A 16,986-nucleotide genomic window follows, 5' to 3' on the forward strand; every position below is an offset into this window, starting at 1 on the left:
GGAAGTGCAGGCCAGAACCACCCCACTTCCAGAGCCCACATCAACTGATCCAGAGCCTGTTGAAACTCCAGCTGATTATCAGACACAAGCAACATCTCAGCATGAGGGTTCTGGCTCAGCCTCCATATTAACAGGTCAGTCTGTGCATATTCATCATCCTAAACTAGAGAAACTAGCTGTTGAAGATGATGTTGAACATTTTCTGACCACTTTTGAGAGAATTGCAGCTGCTTGTCGCTGGCCAGAGTCAGACTGGATTTTTCACCTCATTCCTCTTCTTACTGGTAAGGCTCGAAGTGCCTATGTTAATATGGATGTGGACGATTCACTGCAATATGATAAGGTAAAAGCTGCCATTTTGCAAAAATATGATATAAACCCAGAAACATACAGGCAAAGATTTCGCTGTCTTGAAGTTTTTGATGAGAGTCCCAAGGAACTGTATGCAAGACTGAAAGAACTTTATGAAAAATGGATTCAGCCAAAAAACAGAACTGTAAAAGAAGTTGGTGAAATTATTATCTTGGAGCAGTTTTTAAGAATGCTGTGTCCTGAGCTTCAGGTCTGGATTAAGGAGCATAATCCAAAGTCTGCTGCAGAGGCTGCCACCCTGGCTGATGTGTTTGTAGCTGCCCGAAGTAAGAGTCAGTCATGGAGCAACAGTGCATGGAAGGCTGCCAGAGATTCACGTCGGTCGCAACCCCCTCAGCATCCTCAGAGGTCAGCGACGGGTGTGGGTAAGCCCTTTACAAGGGAAAAGCAGCCTCTGAATACCTTGAAGCCAGGTAAAAGGCCACCAGTGTGCTACCTTTGTGGACAGGAAGGTCACACTAAGCCCATGTGTCCTAATAATCAAAGCAAATTATCTCAGATGTGTTTTGTGCCTCACCAGAATGTGGATATTAAATCTGAGAGAAAGCAGTCAAATAAAATCACCACAGTTAAGATTAATGGACAAGAAATTAATGCTTTAATAGATACTGGCAGCACACAGACTCTGGTACACAGGAAATATGTGTCAAACGATTACACATGCTCCTCTGAAACCATATCAGTTTGCTGTATACATGGTGATGAAAGACCATACCCTACTGCTGATCTGTTTATTGAAGTGCAGGGGACACCCTATCTGTTAAAGGTTGGTGTAGCTGATAATCTGCCCTATCCTGTAGTTCTTGGGGAGGATCTGCCAGTCATCTATGATCTGTTGAGGGAAGTACATGAGTGTAATGTTGCTATAACAAGGGCTCAAACTAAAAATCAGGATGAGCATTATGCAACCCTCAGTGCTTTACCCTTCTTTGAGGCTGAACTAGAGACAGAACCCGGGAAGTCTCGGAAGCCACGCAGTCAAAGAAGACGTGAAAAATTTCAACACACTGTTGGAAAGACATCAGTTCAGGCTGCTCCAGATATGCCTTTAGGTTTTTCAGTACCTACAAACATTAGACAAATGCAGCAGGCTGATCCAACTTTGTCTGCCATGTTGCTGAGGGCTAAGGAAAAGGACTCTGTTGAATCTGACACAAATAAAGAGCTGTACATTCTGCAAGATGGCATTTTATACCACCAGCACGGCCAGGTTAAACAGTTAGTGGTCCCTAAAGTAGCCCGTGAAACAGTGCTTACTTTGGGGCACTCTATTCCCTGGGCTGGCCACCTGGGGAAGCATAAGACCACCGCTCGCATCAAGCGATATTTTTTCTGGCCTGGTTTGCGCTCAGATGTTGCTATGTTTTGCAGGAGTTGTCCTCAATGTCAGAAGACTTCAATTAGGGTCCCCACCAAAGCACCACTCCAACCTCTCCCAATCATTGGTATACCATTTCAGCGTCTTGGCATGGACGTAGTTGGTCCTGTAGAAAAAAGTAAATCTGGAAATCGCTTTATGCTAGTCATTACAGACTATGCTACGAGGTATCCTGAAGTCTTTCCATTAAAAACTGTTAAAGCAAAAACTGTAGCTTCCTCATTGATTCAACTGTTCTCAAGGGTTGGATTCCCACAGGAGATTTTAACTGACCAGGGCACTAATTTTATGTCCACACTGTTGAAAGAGGTCTATAAGCTGTTAGGCATCAGGAGTGTGCGGACAACCCCTTATCACCCACAGACAGATGGACTGACGGAGCGCTTCAACCAAACTCTCAAACAAATGCTCCGAAAGTTTGTCAATGATACAGGGTCTGATTGGGACCAGTGGCTGCCATACCTCCTTTTTGCCTACAGGGAAGTTCCTCAAGCCTCCACTTGCTTCTCCCCGTTTGAGCTTCTTTATGGCCATGAGGTGAGAGGCCCATTGACCCTGCTAAAGGACTCATGGGAGGGAGAGCAAGTTAAAGAGGAATCGGTCAATGTTATTTCATATGTCATTCATATGAGAGAAAAGCTTCAGCAGATGAGTGAACTGGCTCAGAGCCATATGGCAGCTGCTCAGAGGCAACAAAAGACTTTGTTTGATAAAAAAGCTCGCCACAGGAGTTTTGTCCCTGGCCAGAAGGTTTTGGTAATGTTGCCAACTTCTGACAGCAAGTTGCTGGCAAAGTGGCAGGGACCCTTTGAAGTACAGAAGAAACTTGGACCTACTACCTACAAAGTTTCCACACCAGGTCTCCAGCGAGGGAGTAGAGTGCTCCATGTTAACCTTCTTAAGGAATGGATTCCACGCACTGAGAATAAAACAGAGGGTTTGCTTATTCACAGCGTGGATGAGGAGGAAGAAGTTAATGACTACTTGCCTTCAGTAACAGTCTCTGTCCTGGACCTGAGCCATCTCACCAGTGAGCAACAGTCTCAGGTAACACCTCTGATTAATTCAGACATATTTCAAAAGTACCCAGGTCGCACGAGTCTGGTGGAGCATGACATTGTTTTAAAACCTGATGCAGCTGTGAAGCGTATGAGTTACAGGATACCGGAACGCTTCCTGGTGGAGTTAAAGGAGGAGGTGGACCTCATGCTGTCTCTTGGAATCATCCAACCTTCAACAAGTGAGTGGTGCAACCCTGTTGTGTTGGCTCCGAAAAAGGATAGCACGATACGTTTCTGCATCGACTTCAGCTACCTCAATTCCATATCAAAATTTGACTCTTACCAGATGCCACGCATTGACGATCTCATTGAGCGTTTGGGGAAGGCAAAATATCTAACGACCATTGATCTCTCCAAGGGATACTGGCAAGTACCTCTCACTAAACAGTCTCAAGAGTTGACAGCATTCCGTACTCCGTGGGGATTGTTCGAGTTCACAGTCTTGCCATTTGGTCTGCATGGGGCCCCAGCAACATTTCAAAGACTAATGGATAAGATACTCTGTGGGCTCTCAGCATTCACCTGTGCGTACCTTGATGATGTTGTTGTTTTCAGTGGAACTTGGGAAGAGCATGTGGATCACCTAAGGATCGTGCTGGATCGGCTGTGTTCCGCAGGCCTTACCATCAATCCAGCAAAGTGTGCTCTTGCTAGGACTGAAGTCCAGTACCTCGGGTTTACTGTTGGAGGTGGGACAATTAAACCACAGGTTGACAAAATTAATACAATTGCATCATGTCCTCTTCCACAAACCAGGAAACAGCTGCGATCCTTCCTCGGCATGGCTGCGTTCTACAACAGATTCATTCCCAACTTCTCAGCTAGAGCAGCCCCACTGACGGACAGGATTGGCTCAAGATGTCCCAATAAGATTCGGTGGACAGCTGAAGCCGTTGCAGCTTTCAAAGACCTTCGCCAGTCCCTGAGTAAGAACCCTGTTCTGCACTCACCAGATTTCACAAAAGACTTTACATTGCAGACTGATGCTTCTGAAAGGGGTTTGGGAGCAGTGCTTCTGCAGGGACCACCAGAGGATCGACATCCTGTCGCTTACATCAGCCGTAAGCTGCTACCAAGGGGGAGCCGCTACGCAACGGTTGAGAAGGAAGCCTTGGCCATTAAATGGGCACTTGACTCTTTCAAATATTATTTGCTGGGAAGAGAATTCATCCTTCAAACTGACCACAAAGCCCTGCAGTGGCTGGAAAGAATGAAAGACACTAATGGGAGAATCACCAGGTGGTATCTGGCTATGCAGCCATACCGGTTTAAGGTTCACTATATCCCTGGTAAAGACAACACCACTGCTGATTACCTCTCTCGCTGCCTGATGGAAGATCCAGAAGTGGGGGGGTGTGTGATGGCCAAACCCGTGGCCACACTCTAAAGTCGGTAACAAACTAGATTGTACTGCATCGTTGTGATTTATGATTGTGTTTGTTTGTTACCCCTCATGTGTCACAATGGTCTGATCAGCCATTATATATACCCTTGTATGTCATTTCATGTTTAGGTCAGTTATGTTTGTTTGTAGCAGTCATTTGGTTTGTTAAGTTTGCAGTCTTTGCCTGAGTTCAGTTTTGTTTCTTTGACCTCTTTTATGAGCTCAACATTCATTACTCTTGTAAATATAATTTTGGGGGTTAAATAAATGGAAACTATATTTTCTAATAATTCCTGGGACTCCTCCTGTTTTTCAACTCGGTCCATCACACCGATCTAAAGTTCTTCTTTTTCTTTTTGAAATGACGTCATTTTGCTGAGGGTGGAGATCAAATGCGGCGATAGTTTCCACTATCAGCAAAGAAAGAAAGAATGGATGAATGAACGAATGGAAATAAAAACAAACTGACTGACTGGTAAAAGCTGACAAGACTTGACCACGACTCAAGGTTAACCTCCACCTAGACAGGACAAAAGGGTGGATGAATTTATATGTTTCTTTTTACAGGAGCAGAAAGGTGACAGCAAAATCTGAGGTTGCGTGAGCTTTGGCCGTACCGATTTAACTCTTAAATGCCACTTTCTGTGTTTGTGAATCTACCAGGGGTGTGTTATTCATGGGCTTGTGTTGCTCACAGAAGTTACTGTGAGAAAGTGTGTACACACCTGCGCAGCGCTAACATTTGCATTCTCTTTTCTACAGCATTACAGTTCTTCATGTGATTTGATGATGTGATTTATAACAGAACAATTGGTTGATGTTTGTTTCTTTACTACAGGATTGATTATACTATTACATTGTGTTCTTGGGAAAATGTTGAATACTACAGGGGAGAAGTGAATATAGTGTGAGACATATACTGTGTTGAAACCAGTGTCATTCCTTTTACAGCAGACTTAATTTTATGGCCTTTTACGGCACCTCTGGAATGTGGATGGCCGACGCCTGCCCACCAGGATGATCCATGTGTGTTGCTAATGTTTGTTTTCTTTAAGAGTGCTTGTAGAGGATTCAGCAGAAAACAGACAAGTGACATGAGAAAAACAAATAAGAGATGCAGTGTTTATGGAATAGTTGAATATGGGCTCATTAGCTGGCCACTATTGAGCTCATAGTGATAAAATAAGTGGAGTGACATTGTTTAAGGAAAGTTACCGATTAAATTGTGGAATAAATTGGGATGATTCATGATTTGGGAGAAATTATGGTAATAATAGTGATTTAATGATTGGAGAAAACCTGCACATGATACTTGTATTTTATGCTGAATACTTTATTACTCTTATGATCTACAGTTGGTTGCAAATGTGTAGTTGTTTTAACTTTAAGACTTTGTCTTCCAGGATACAGGCTCCAGGTGGAGCTGGGAGTTAAACAAGCTTAACATGTAACTGCTGACTAATGTTTTTACACAGGATTACAGGTTGGAGTATGGCTGCTCCAAGTGGGAAACCCTGGAGATTGTTTTAGAGAGAATGTGCAACATTCTTGTACATGTCTCATTTGGGAGTTGACACATGGTGAAAGCCACGTGGCAAGAGGAGTGTTATTTTTTTAATCTGTAGATGTCGTGAGGTGCCATGACGAGAAGGAGTGGCTGAGAGGATCGTCCACAAGATGGGAGCTGAGGCCAGGATAGAGGTTTAAGGAGGATCAGAGATCATCTTTATCATAGCAGACATCACACAGAGAGCTGTGCTACTGAGCTTCCAGAAGATCGAGAGGAGACTTCCCACAGCAAGATTTTAAATAAAATGAGAGATTCAATGTTGACCCTGAGGAAGACAACTAAGGTGTACGACGTGCTCTGCCTTAAATCTTCAGCAGCGTTGGAATGCGAGAACTCGAGGGATGGAGAGAGCGTGCCAAGCTCCAAAAGTGACAGCGCAGAGGAAGTCCACCGATGGAATTGTGATTCTGTATTTGATGCTCTGCAGAGAAGCCTTCTGCGAGGGAGGGATGTAAACAGACGAGCCTTTCATCTACATTTAACTCATGTCAACTTCTCTAGGCTGGTTGAGGTGGAATTGGAGAGAAACGGTAGTGTTAGGTGTGACTGTGATTTTTCTTATAAGTGAATTGCCCAGAGACAGACCTGAATCCATTCCGGCGACTCCACCATGACAGGCCACGGTGAAGCGAACCAAACGTAGTGAAACAGGTAAATCAGATGAGTGTTTTGATTATTATGGCGGTATAGAGTTGTACTACAACTCTATACCGCCATAAAGGGTCCACAATCTCGTATACATTTGATCTTTGTGCTGTCATTAAATGCAAGGGCTTGCTGAACAGTTGAATCCAGCATCTTTAATGGCAGTACAAAATCGGATGGCGTTAGATATGTTGTTAGGAGAAAAAGGGGGTGTTTGCGCGATGTTTGGGGATATGTATTGTACTTTTATTCCAAATAAAACAGTCCCCGACGGCTCTGTGACCCGAGTTCTGGAAGGCCTAAAGACGTTGTCCACCACAATGTATGAGCATTCGGGAGTGGATAACCTGCTGGAAGCGTGGATGACCTCTGTCTTTGGGCAATGGAAAGGTTTCATTATGTCAATTATGGTTTCTTTGTCTGTTTTTATTGCAATATTAGTGACATGTGGGTGTTGTTGTGTGCCTTGTATCAGAGCCTTGTTCGTAAGACTCATCAATCGTGCTGTGGGAGAATCTGATACAAAGGCCAACACCAGGATGCCACTTTTGGGAAATGGGGAGTCACAGTATGAAAACATTATGGTGAAAGATTTAGTGTAGTTTTATCTGCCTTAGGGCAGATAAAAAGGGGGACTTGTAGGAATGTTTAGCTTATTTTAGAGTTTAGAAATGTGTTAACATAGAATGTAGAATTATTGTAGAGACACTGACACTGCCCTCAATGTAATAAAGGCCTGACTGTGTCATGAACTTAGGAGTAGATTGTAGGAGACCCCTCCCCCAGTTGAACTGTGAAAGGTCTCAACATTTGTAACTGGATAACTGTGGTCTGGAAGGGAGATGGGTTTTTATGACCTCTAGGGAGTCACCTACACCCACAGTGTTTTAACTGTCACGCACACTCACTCACGTGCACACACATACACACAGGTATGCGTACACAGTCACTCACGAGCACTCACATAGACACGCGGAAACGCACGCATGTAGGCACTCACGTGCTCGTGCACATAGACACAGACAGAGTTTGCAGCACACCGTGGGGGGTTTTTATGATGGGGTCGCCTCTATAAAGCTGGCAGATTTTGCAGAGGGACACACCGGCCTCGTCTTCCCTTCTAGAAGATGCATGCTTAAATGAAGATGAATAAAGGTTTTGTTAAATAACTACTGAGTTCCGGTGCCGTCTCTGGATGACTCGACGAATAAAAGAACCGGGGTTAAACTGATTTCGCAAGAGCTCCCAATAGTGGAAAGGACGTACTGGGGAGAAATGAAGATCCCAGATCCAATCATGGTTCCACCAATGAAAGAAACTGCTCCTATGAGCCCCACTTCCCTCTGCAGATTGAGTCCATGTGTATCATCTCCCATGTTCAGAAAGCTTTTGTCTTCCTAGAAGCAGCGGACAAGAACACCTGAAGCGTTGTCTGTTACATAAGAGGCGGAACACACTTAATTATACAGCTACGAAATGAGGCTACTTTTAAGCAGACTTTAAGAATGTCTGCTTGTCCAGAGTTGGTTTTTTCTTAGGTTTCACGTGAACAGTGATTTATTTTAGGTTCTGCTCTATAAAACACAGTTGGAGAAACGAAAAATTCAAAACAGAGACTATTTTGACTATTTCCAGTCTACTGGAAATGTCCCTGCAAGCCAAGTGGATTCTTCTGGTGTCCTCAATTCTTTCTCTGGTGTTTGTTCATATTATGTTTACTTGTGTCTGGATCTACGTGACCTACATGAAGATAAAAAAAAAAATCCCTGTTAAATTGGACTCCAGTATGATATAATAGAAAAGAACACCAAGCACCAAGTTGCAAAATGCAGTAAGTGGAAATGGGTTAATTATTATGAACTGGCATGAACAATAAGGACAATCACACTGAAGTTTTAACCATTTAAGATAAGGATAAATTAAGTTTGTTATAAGTTGAGGTATTTTTAAAGAATTTACCAAGTCTTTAAAAATATTAAATTCCTATTTAAACAGTCATATTATTATTAGTGCTGTCAGCGTTAATCTCGTTAAAATGACGCTAATGCCATAACTGCATTAACGCGGCAAATCTCCATTACCGCCGTGTGCGTGGGGCTGCACGGCGTCAAACATTAACAAGCTAACTGGACTGATTTACAGAGTGTTACAGACATCCTGTGTTAGGACAAAGTCAATAACTTACCTGAAATACAAATTCAGAGTTAAGGAAGAAAATGTAGCAGCATATAGGCATCTTTTACAGTAAAGAATCAAATCATTCTTGACAGGTTTTAAGCTGTATTTTAAAAATTTAGCATGAATAAATGCTACTATTTCAGGTCACTTCAGACCCTTTCAGCCTCACCTCTGGTCTGTTCAGCTCCTCAGTCACATAATTCAAGTTGCTCCAGCCACCGTAAGACCAGAGACCTTGAAGTACAGCCTTCCCCAGAGTGTTCAAAGAAAACTGAGTTCCTTGAAAAGCATTCTCAATGTTAAAATTTTCCTCAATCACAGTGCTGCTCTGTATCACTTTCACTAGCCCTCCAATTACAATGAAAGTGAGTGAAAACACTTTGGCCACCAAGAAGATCACCTGCACTCTCAGAGCAAATCGGACATTCAGGATGTTGGTAATGGCAACTACCAGAATACTAAAAGCTGCAAAGCATTTCACAGCCAGCTGAGGAGGTGGGCAGCCTGGGTAAAAGGGAGCCATGGCATACTGTGCTATGGTCATTGACATTGCTGCAATGCTGGAAGGTTTCAAAAGCAGGATAAAAGAGATTGCCGCAAAGAAGGCTGGGAATGAACCATAGATCCTCAGGATGTAAGTAAATTCCCCTCCGGATTCAGGAATAATGGTCCCAAGCTCAGTGTAGGAGAGAGCTGCAAACAAAGCCACAACACCTGAAAAAAATCAGATTAACATGCTGGCCCCAGGACTTCCCACATACGCCAGGACATACTGTGGGGACATGAAGATACCGGATCCAATCATGGTTCCAGAAACTATTGCTACTCCACCAATCAATCCAATTTCCCTCTTCAGTTGCAGGCCTTCGTTTTTTGGGGTTTTGTCCGCCATGGTGAGAGAGAGCAGGGAGCACAAAACGACACGTCCACAGAGCAGACTGAGAAAGATCACAAAGAATTCAGACGCTACAAACTGCGTAGAAAAAGCTTTCAAAAGAAATCACGTGGTGTAAAATGTACTTGTTTTGCCTTCAATTAAATATTAACTCTTCAGTTTTCTAACTGTGGAACAAGTGCTAACCACTGCACCAATGAGCCACCAGTTGGTTTGGATTATTATACCCTAAACCAATATCAGTTCTCAGGTTACTACAGTTTGTCCTGGCCTACTCATCTAAATCAGTAAGAAGATAAAAAATGCACAATCATGAGTGAAGTCGCACAGTGTTGGCATGCTTCATCTTTATTTTGACTTTCTATAAACTACTAATAGTAAATATTGAAATTCTTACTTCTGGATGTTTCACCTCCTCAGTTAAACAATTTAAAGTGTTCCAGCCATCATACGACCACAAGCCCTGATAGAAAGCAATGCCAATGGAGCTGACCCCTGCATTGGTTCCCTCAAAGGAGTCCTCAAAGTTCTCAGTGCGGCCCTGGAAAAGCATCACAATGCCTCCCAGGATGATCACCACCAGGGCCACCACCTTCACTGCCATGGTGACCACCTGGATGCCTGTGGCCAAGCGGACGCTCAGACAGTTGATTATAGCCAGCACCAAGATTGATACGGCAGCCACGAACTTCACAGCCAGCTGTGGAGGAGTGCAGCCGCTGTAAAAGGGGGCCACAGCATATTCAGCAAAGCTGAGAGCGATTCCTGTGCCACTAGCCGGCCTCATGACCATGATGGAGCTGAAGACGAACATGAAGGCCACCACTTTCCCTGCAGTCCGCAGTATGTAAATGTACTCGGCTCCAGACTCTGGTATGATAGTGCCCAGTTCAGCATAGCACAGACCCCCCAGCATGGCTATCAGTCCACAGCAGGACCATATAATGAAGCTGGCCCCTGGGCTCCCAATAGTGGAAAGGACGTACTGGGGAGAAATGAAGATCCCAGATCCAATCATGGTTCCACCAATGAAGGAAACTGCTCCTATGAGCCCCACTTCCCTCTGCAGATTGAGTCCATGTGTATCATCTCCCATGTTCAGAAAGGTTTTGTCTTCCTAGAAGCAGCGGACAAGAACACCTGAAGCGTTGTCTGTTACATAAGAGGCGGAGCACACTTAATTATACAGCTACGAAAGTACACAGCAAATTCTGGTCTTTGGAATAAACTCTCTGGGAGTTCAGATTAACTACATTTGAGTGTACATGCGTGACCATAGAATGAACTCTAGTGCAGAGTTAGAGTAACTCTTTTCCAGGAGTTGATCTTTCAACTCTTTATAGGAGTTAAAACTAAACTCATGGAGTAAAATTTCTACTACCATGTAGAGTAAAATTTAACTCATAACTAGAGTTAAGTTTGATATTAACTCTTTTATAGTGTTACTCATCAAATGAAAAAAGTTTTAGGTTTTAGGTGCCAATTACTACAAAAACACAATACTGATTATTATGAATGTATGAATTTTATTTATCAAAAATAACATATTCAAATATGAATGCTGCATGGATTAACATACATTCTGTGTAACAGTACTGTAATAGCATAACATCCACCATTATTGGCAGCAGAGACGCGTTACTGTAATCCGATTACTTTTCTTCAAGTAACGAGTAAAGTAAGGGATTACTATTGCAAAAACGGTAATTAGATTACCGTTACTTTCCCGTAGGAACGCTGCGTTACTACGTTACTAAAACCGTGATTTTTTGCGAGAATGTCTCATGACAGTGACGTAAGCAAGTGCGACGTTCGTGACAACAGCTGTGTGCAGATCAACAATGGATAACATATCGAGTGCGGGAGAGAGTATGAGCATGCGGCGTTTAAAGCGTGGAAGTACTGACCTTACTTTAAGTTTGATTCCATAAAAAGTGACAAAAACATTAGCGTCCGTTGTGCGTGGGAAGAAAACTTCTTTTTACAGCGAAAAAAAACCCCTAAACTTCCAAGCAAGCACCGAGTGCACTACGACGTAATGGGAAATTCACAGAGAAACTCGCGGATTCTTCAACTGACCGCTGCGGCACACCTGCACCAGGGTAAACCTCCGCCTGCCTCACTCCTGCTTTACAGGTGAAAATAGAGCAAAAGGACCGCTAGTCTTTGACTTTATTTATTTTCTGCTGTGTTTTACTTGCATCTATTTGAAAGAGTGAGTGTGAACACACACACACACACAAAATTTATGTGCTGGAATGTGCAGAAAATAGGTTTAAATATTAAACAAATTTCTTCCAGTCAGAGAATGTTGCATATAATTAAATTTTTGCTTGATGCATAAAGTTAAAAGATTAAAACTAATAAAACAAGTTTTAAAAAGGGACTTTTCCATTTGATTACATTTTGTATGATGGATTATGTAGAAAAAGTAGAATTGGGCTGAAAGATCTATCGCTTTATCACCTATTCAGGTTGTAAATCGTGTTTTTAAAAAGTAACTAAGTAACTAAGTAATTAATTACTTTTGAAAATAAGTAATCAGTAAAGTAACGGGATTACTTTTTTGGGGAGGTAATCAGTAATTAGTTACTGATTACTTTTTTCAAGTAACTTGACCAACAGTTGAGGTCAGATAGGCCCAACATTGGGCGAAAAGAAAAAAAAAAACAGAATTAAAGGAAAAAAATGACTACAGAATAAACATTTCTTGTAATGCAGTGTTAACGTGAGGAAGACTCTGTAAAGTCTCCATCAAGCCAACAAATTAAGTAATGCAACTCTCTCACAGAACATAAAATTGTAAATCACACCCATATGACATTTGGGCATCAAAACATTTGAAATGTCTTACTTTCTCCCTTTCTAGGACCAGTATCTTCTTAGAAATGGTTTCATTTACCTGAAAAGCAGGACACTGATCATGGAAATACGTTTCATGGTTAACATACATAACAAAAACAGCTATATATTTGTAGAGAGAGAGAGAGAGCAAGTCTTATTACACACTACAGTTGCAGAGCAAACTACATGAAATACTATATTAAATTATTTTTCTCTAATCTGTTTTATCTTCGTGTTTAAGCTTTTTCAAGTAATGGCAACTAAAGAGTCAAGTATAAGTCAATTAAGTACTGTATCTACATTTCTTTTATGTATGCTGTCCAATAGAGGCTGAACCATTTGAAGTCCGGCATCACTTGTGTCACTGCTCTGACTGCTGGTTGAGACAGACAATGTATCTGTTAGACTTGGAGAGGAGGCCTCTTCCACATGTTGCTTCAGGACAGTCAAATCTGAGGGTGACAAATAAAAATATTAGAATATAAGGTATATACAATCAAAAACACAACACAACAAAGATACCATTTATGCACACAGGGCCAGTAAATTGCACTCTTTGATTAAATTATACTTTCTCCCAGGAGAACAGATGGTTATTTTGTATTTTATTATGGTAATCACAGGGTGTGAGTGTTACATAGTGTGTTAGGTCTGAGCAGTCACACAGCTTCTTGGATGATTGTGTTTCCAGGATGTCTGAAATGCATGAGATAAATCCAACTTGCTGTTGAGCCATGAAAACAGCATTTTGTGATTGTTACCACAGGATATTAGACCAATTAAAAATGTTTATTTAAGAGTAACTGTACAAATCAAATCCTTCAAAATCTATCAGAGCATATATTTACTTACCTTCACCTGTATAGATGACAAAACACACCTCTTTGACTGCTGCAAGTTCAGGAAAGACATCCTCATCCACCTCTATACCCTGCTCATATGCGACTTTCAGTGCTGCATTTTCTGGTATGAGAAACTTCTGCTGCACTGAAGTAAAATCATCACTCAGTTACTAACAACATTATCATTTCCTCTTTAATGACTTAGTACAAACCATAACTTACCTGCTCTCACAAAATCTGTGAAGCTGACTTCTTCCAATTTTGCATATTTCTTTGTCTCTCTGTGTTTTACTTTTATCAACATCTTGGCCACCTACGGAAAAAAATACCTTTACTACTATGAAACACAACACAAGAAGAAGAGGTTGTTTATGGCAACTTTATGTAAACTGTGTATAACTTAATCAATAAACACTTTCTTACATTGAGTTAGCCTGTCCACACTAAATATTGCTTAAAATCTATTTAGCTAGGCTAGGTTTAGCAGACAATGTGACCGCATGTTTGCTGTGTCCTTGTCTTTACAGTTCTGGAGACAGGGTTGTGTGCACATCTCAGTGTGCAGCGGGACTAACTAACTGATGTTAATGGTACCTCAACATTTCATCAGTGCAGGCTGCTCCTCTCTTTGGTTAAATACGGCCATTACCACGAGTCTAAACAGAATATTACTGTAGTTAGCTAACGTTAAATTAAACGTTAGTCTTAAAATTAAGAAATAGAAATAAACGTTTTCATTGACAACGTGAAATGTGTATCTTAAAATACAGTAAGATAAGTTAGTTAGCTAACTTTTGACTAGCATTAGCCTAGCTGCTATCTCCAAATCAGCAAAACATACAGAAAACACATGTAGTTCTAGTTAGTTAACTTTATATTTTACTTATGCATCCATGTAACTGAATATATATATATATATATATATATATATATGCAAATAACATCACTACACTCACAGAAAATTCCAAAGTAAATAAAGTATTTTTACCTCCTACATGTCGGAGTCCAAGAAAGAAACACAGATAGGCGCGGTAACGGTTGAAAGACAAACAGCACCAGCAACGTGTTGAATTAGACTCCTTAGCACCCAGTGAATGAACACCTAAATATTACACCGCTTTAGAGTACTCCCCAACACTGACTGTAGTATAAGGTGAAAAATAAACTCCCGGAATGTAACTCTTGTGCACTTTTATGCCTAACTCCAGAATATTTAACTCCAGAAATGAGGCTACTTTTAAGCAGACTTTAAGAATGTCTGCTTGTCCAGAGTTGTTTTTTTCTTAGGTTTCACGTAAACAGTGATTTATTTTAGGTTCTGCTCTATAAAACACAGTTGGAGAAACGAAAAATTCAAAATAGAGACTGTTTTGAATATTTCCAGTCTACTGGAAATGTCCCTGCAAGCCAAGTGGATTCTTCTGGGGTCCTCAATTCTTTCTCTGGTGTTTGTTCATTTTATGTTTACTTGTGTCTGGATCTACGTGACCTACATGAAGATAAAACAAAACAAAACACTGAACTTCCAGTAAAAGATTAGACAGGGCCTCATCTGAGTGAAGAAATGAACAGAGTATCTGCATAACAAGGTTATCAGAGGAAGGACATGACTTGACCTGGTTCTCCCTTGTACCAATTTAAGCAGTCCAACAGAATAACATAAAACTAAGTTGAATATTTACTTTCTTTAATACTTTGCTAAACCATTTAGTTGTATGGATGTAAGTCCCAAAAAACTGAATTTTGGAACGGAATCTGAATGATAGAAGTGAAACTGAAATTATTCGAGAGCTACACTTTTAAAGGATAAAATACAATTTCAAAGTAAATGAATTCACTTTCAAAATATAAAATTCAATTTCAATTTAGTGACGATAATTTTCAAAACTGTACATTGAATTTCAAATTAGACTGATTCAAATTCAGTTTTAAAAAGCATTTATTCAAGTTACAATTCAGGTTCAGTTTCTGATGGCACAAAGTTCTGCCCATACTCTTCTTCTAATTAAATTGGACTCCAGTATGATATAATAGAAAAGAACACCAAGCACCAAGCTGCAAAAAGCAGTCAGTGGAAATGGGTTAATTATTATGAACTGGCGTGAACAAAAAGGGACGATCACACTGAAGTTTCAATCATTTAAGATAAGGATAAATTAAGTTTGTCATAAGTTGAGAAATTCTTTAAAAATATTAATTCCTATTTAAACAGTAATATTATTATATAAAATGCTGTAAGGAGCTGCAACTAAAAACAAAGTATATGTTCTGGAAAAGCTGGAGATACAGAAAAATGTTGGTCAAAATGCTTCTTGTTGTCAAAATATATTCTGATACTTGATCCTCATATATTATATTCACCAAACATCTTTATATACAGTCTTTGAGATCTAGGAGCCACACCTCATTGGAGTTAGGACCGAAATGATAGCAATGCAAACATACTGTACTCTCGTGTACATTTATTATCCCCACACAACACCTCAGACACTTTGATTACTGATTTACAGAGTGTTATTGACATCCTGTGTTAGGATAAAGTCAATAAATTACCTGAGGTACAAATTCAGAGTTAAGGAAGAAAATATAGCAGTATATGGGCATCTTTTGCACTAAAGCATCAAATCATTCTTGACAGGTTTTAAGCCGTATTTTTAAAAAAGTTAGCATGAATAAATGCTACTATTTCAGGTCATTTCTGACCCTTTCAGCCTCACCTCTGGTTTGTTCAGTTCCTCAGTCACATAGTTTAAGTTGTACCAGCCAGCGTAAGACCAGAGGCCTTGATAGAAAGCCATTCCCAGAGTGCCCACAGAATACTCGGTGCCTTGAAAAGCATTCTCAACATTAAAATTTTCCTCGATCACAGTGCTGCTCTGTATGACTTTCACTAGCCCACCAATTACAATGAAAGTGAGTGAAAACACTTTGGCCACCAAGAAGATCACCTGCACTCTCAGAGCATATCGGACATTCAGGATGTTGGTAATGGCAACTACCAGAATACTAAAAGCTGCAAAGCATTTCACAGCCAGCTGAGGAGGTGGGCAGCCTGGGTAAAAGGGAGCCATGGCATACTGTGCTATGCCCATTGCCATTGCTGTAATGCCGAAAGGTTTTACAAGCAGGATGAAAGTGATTGCTGCAAAGAAGGCTGGGAATGAACCATAGATCCTCAGGATGTAAGTAAATTCCCCACCGGATTCAGGAATAATGGTCCCAAGCTCAGTGTAGGAGAGAGCTGCAAACAAAGCCACAACACCTGAAAAAAACCAGATTAACATGCTGGCCCCAGGACTTCCCACATACGCCAGGATATACTGTGGGGACATGAAGATACCGGATCCAATCATGGTTCCAGAAACTATTGCTACTCCACCAATCAATCCAATCTGCCTCTTCAGTTGCAGGCCTTCGTTTTTTGGGGTTTTGTCCACCATGGTGAGAGAGAGCAGGAAGCACAAAACGACACGTCTACAGAGCAGACTGAGAAAGATCACAAAGAATTCAGACGCTACAAACTGCGTAGAAAGCTTTAAGAAAAAAAAAGAAAAAAAAAAAAAGGTTCCAATGTAATCATGGGATTGTAAAACCTAGTCGTTACCCTCATTTAAATATTAACTCTACGTTTTTTTTTTGTTTTTTTTTGCCCTATAGCAAAAGTGCTAACCACTGCACAAAAGATCCAACAGGCTTGGGTTATCATATCTAAAACTAATATCAGTTTTCTTGTTACTTTGTCTGGTACGCTCATCTAAATCAGTAAGAAGATAAATTATATACAAGCCTGACTAAAAAGCCAAAGTCTTGGCTTGAT

At 40.9% G+C, this 16,986-nt stretch overlaps 1 protein-coding gene and 3 pseudogenes across 2 annotated transcripts in view; all 4 read right to left on the bottom strand.

The window, feature by feature from the left end:
- Positions 1-16,986, bottom strand: part of LOC146365579 (b(0,+)-type amino acid transporter 1-like) — a 41,267-nt gene that overhangs the window by 17,815 nt on the left and 6,466 nt on the right. The gene's annotated exons all lie outside the window — the stretch shown is intronic.
- LOC146365582 (b(0,+)-type amino acid transporter 1-like) lies at positions 8,062-9,480 on the bottom strand (annotated as a pseudogene). Its single transcript, XR_014798514.1, has 2 exons — positions 8,758-9,480; positions 8,062-8,150 (listed from the first exon to the last, which is right to left on the bottom strand). The product of XR_014798514.1 is annotated as a b(0,+)-type amino acid transporter 1-like (transcript).
- Positions 9,845-10,757, bottom strand: LOC146365583 (b(0,+)-type amino acid transporter 1 pseudogene; annotated as a pseudogene).
- On the bottom strand, positions 15,050-16,615 carry LOC146365584 (b(0,+)-type amino acid transporter 1 pseudogene; annotated as a pseudogene).

This window comes from Perissodus microlepis, chromosome 19, assembly GCF_051167445.1.
Source record: "Perissodus microlepis isolate ML-2025 ecotype Zambia chromosome 19, ASM5116744v1, whole genome shotgun sequence".
In the NCBI taxonomy this organism is placed as follows: domain Eukaryota; kingdom Metazoa; phylum Chordata; class Actinopteri; order Cichliformes; family Cichlidae; genus Perissodus; species Perissodus microlepis.